Genomic DNA, 3925 nt, shown 5'->3' on the forward strand with positions numbered 1-3925 from the left:
ACTAGATGGTTTGTACAATTGTGAGAATCATATAAAACCTTGTGGACTATTGGGGTTTAGATGGATTTGAAAGTGTAAATGCTATTTTGTCATCTAAGTGATAGATATTTGCAACCACAATTGAATATTTAAGACTGCAAGCAACCATCCGGTCTTTGTAATACCAAATGGTTACCAAGCCTGTAAAACACCATCTGGTAGGGGTGTTCAAATTTCGTTGATAAACTGAAAATGGAACCGAACCAAACCAAATAAGCTAATTCGGCTATTAGTTTGGTTCAGTTTTTATTTTAAAAAATTCGGTTTTCGATTTCGGTTTGATTTGACTAACATTTTCAACTGAACCGAATTAATGTTGTTATTTAGTTAGGTGTATTAAATATTAATGTTTTGTTTAACACTTTATGCTAATTAATTGTTATATTTTCCAATGAACAATTAATAATAGTTAATTAAAACTAGACTCATTATTAATGGTTCATTAATCATTAATTACTTTTGAAAATGGCCAATTCGCCAATTCCCCATTGGCATAGGGCTTTGGGCATATCTTAGCTTTTAATTAATAATAGCTAATTAATAAAACCATTGGACTTTGGGGTCATTCTAACTTTTAATTAATAATATTAATAATTAATTAATTAAAATCATTGGGTTTTGGGGCCATTTAATTTTTCATTAATAATAATTATTAAATGCTTGTCATTTATATAAAACCAAGATCCAACCGAACCGAAACCGAATCAAATCAAACCGAACTCAGTTAGGGTCAATTTGATTCGGTTAGAGGAAATGATAAAATTGAATAGTTGGTTAGGTCCTTGGTTTGAACCGAACCGACTGATTGTACACCCTTACCATTTGGTCAGTTTGTTGACGGATGATACCTCATTTTTTTCCCTTTGAAGCACTGCTTGTTGTCAAGTTGTTAATCCGGTGACTGATTTTTTTTTTTCCACGCAATAACGCATTAGTGAAGTGATTTCTTGTATCAAAGTTATAGTGACTTGTTTGACCTGTTTTGATTTATATTCCATTAAGAAGTAAGAAACAAAGAACGAACAGATAGAAGGAGAAAATGCCCTCAACAACGGAACATGCTATTTCAAAGAAAATGGTTCTTTGAGCATGTAGAGGTGAAACTAAGAACTAATTGAGGCATGGAAAAATGGTAGAATCCTATAGAGAGAGAGAGAGAGAGAGAGGCAGGCTTTTAAATCAAGGGCAATTTGGTCCTAATAAAGACTTTTTTCTTCTTGATGTTTGCTTTTGCAATTTATTTTGAAACGTATCTGATTTTTCCAATTCAACAAACTTTGTTAATTTTTATGCAAAAAATCCCTTTTTTTTTACCACAACCCTTGAATTAAAAAAATGCAAAATTGTTGCAAAAACATTTAAAAAAATATAAAATACAAAATGACAAAAAATTCCAAAAAATTACGTTTTTCAACCAAAATTTTAGATATTTCAGAATAATAAATAAAATAATAAAATTCAAAAAAAAAATATATATATATATATAAATATATATATATTTCAACTAAAAATAATAATTATAGAAAAAAATACAGAAAATGTTAATAAAATTTTCAAAAAGTATATATTTGAGGTAAAAAGAAAAAAATAAAGAAAATGTGTAGCATGATGCATTTTTCAAAAGAAAAAGTATTTCTGCCAAAAATTAGAAATTATATTTTTCTGATATAAAAGAAAAATTGTAGAAAATAATCACAGAAAATGATAATAATAACAATCATTTATTCCACATTGTATATATTTCAACTAAAAACAAGGGAGGGAGAAACTTGTACCTTGGGGAGGAGAATGTCAATAGGGGGCTATTGAAACAGGGTTGTGGAGGAGGAACACCAATGGGCTATTGAAACAGGTTTAAACAGGCTTTAAACCTTGTGGAGGAGGAACACCAATGGGAAGCTTTGAGACAACGTTCCGAAGACCTCCATCTGCCACTGGTGCAATAATCATGATGCAATGATTCAAAGCTTCAAAATCTCCATGTGCCGCTTGATTAAGGTGTTGCTTGATTAAGGTGTTGTTGCTGGTGGCAACAATCATGGTGCAACAATTTAAAGCTTCAAAATCTCCATCTTCCACTAATTAAGGTGTCATTGCTAATAGCAGTAAGAATTGTGATAAAAGAAATGGTGCACTTGAGCAACCCCTGGACAAAAAACAGAGAAGAAGAAAATTTTTGAAGAACTAATTCTAAACTCAAGGTCAATGGTAACCCTCAACACAACCTCACCCATGACCCTTTTCCCCTAACCATAATGGGTCTTTCGACCCATGTTGATCCACCATTGGAATGGGTCAAATGGGTTCGGGTCAAAAATGCTAGCCTAACAAGGAGAAGCCTTAGTGATGAGGAAAATAAATTTTAGAATAATGTCTAAGCTTAGGGTCGATGATGACCCTCAACCCAACCCCACACTGACCCTTTTCCCCGACCCTAATGGGTCACTCAAACCATGTTCACCCTCCATTGGAATGGGTGAGTGGGTTAAACGGGTTGGAGTCAAAATTGCCCGCCCTAGTGAGGAGTAGATCTAGACTCTAAAAGAGGCACAGGTAAATGTCGGTATAAGAGTGTGATTTAGGCTTAAAAAATGGAAAAAGGAAGGTATGGTAACAATAATTTCCCAAGAAAGAAAAGAAAAAAGACATAATAATAATAATAATAATAATCAAGGTTCAAAGTATCGACACGTATCAGCTAATATGTATTGTTTCGGTACCCCTCCGATACGCCCCTACAGTGGGTGTAGTGGGGGTCTGACCGGTTCAGGGGGTGGAGGAGCCATAAATTTGCCCCTTGAACCGGTTGCGAAAAAAAATTAAAAAAAGCACAAAATGCTGTATCGATTTACCCGATATGCCCCTACTAGCGTATCGAGCGCATCGATATTTTGAACCTTGATAATAATAATAATAATAATAATAATAATAATAATAATAATAATAATAGTAATAATAATAATAATAATAATAATAATAATAATAATAATAATGATAATAATAATAAAAGGGTAAATTAAGGGGCTAGTGACAAATACCCCATGAACTTTTAATTTTTGACAAATATTTGCGTTAAATTACCAAAACATCCGCTCACTGAACTTTCATTATTTTCTCTTCCTCACCCTGTCTTACAAGAATCATTTCACTGGCATAGAAAAAAAATGTTTTTTTTTTCTATTCTTGACTAATTTATCCTACATAAATGTCTCTACTCATCTTAAAATATAAAAATTATCCACTCCTTTTTCTAATAGAGCTAATTTCTTAAACTACACCTATTGTTTAGTTAATTGACAAACTATACCCTTCTAATTAATGTCTTAAACCACCCATACTGTTTATGACAATTGTCATTGCCATTAAATCGTAATGGAAATTATGAAATATCCCTTTTGTCCTTATTTTCTGTTCGATGAACACGATCCCGTTCTCAGCGATCTCTTCTCACGGGGCCTCTTCTCAACAGCCTCAAGTAATCCAATAGCAATCCCATTGGACCTCTTCTCAGTAGGCTCAAGTAGTCTAGTCGGGTTTCGACAATCAGTTGACTATGTAGGTAGGTATACGACGGGGGCATGAAACTGGTTTCGACGGTTGAAGCATATCCATATGAATACCTGCCAAATGTAAGAGTGATTAGGGTAAGTCAGCATTCTACGTGGTTAGTAAACTAACAAAATCTCGAAAATTTCATCCACAAAAAGTTAAGAATCACCCATCATTAATGATACCGCTGCAAATAAAGGGGGAGCATGTCGAGTGTCGATGAATGGGAGTATGGGACCTGCTCAGTCTTGGTCAAGTTCTCTGGTTTTTTGCATTGTTTAGTGATTAACAGGCAACTGGGTTTCAACTTTTAACTCTCAAATTGCTTGTTGATAGT

The sequence above is a fragment of the Nelumbo lutea genome, chromosome 2 (assembly GCF_056320005.1).
Source record: "Nelumbo lutea isolate HS-2025 chromosome 2, American lotus-T2T, whole genome shotgun sequence".
NCBI classification, from domain to species: domain Eukaryota; kingdom Viridiplantae; phylum Streptophyta; class Magnoliopsida; order Proteales; family Nelumbonaceae; genus Nelumbo; species Nelumbo lutea.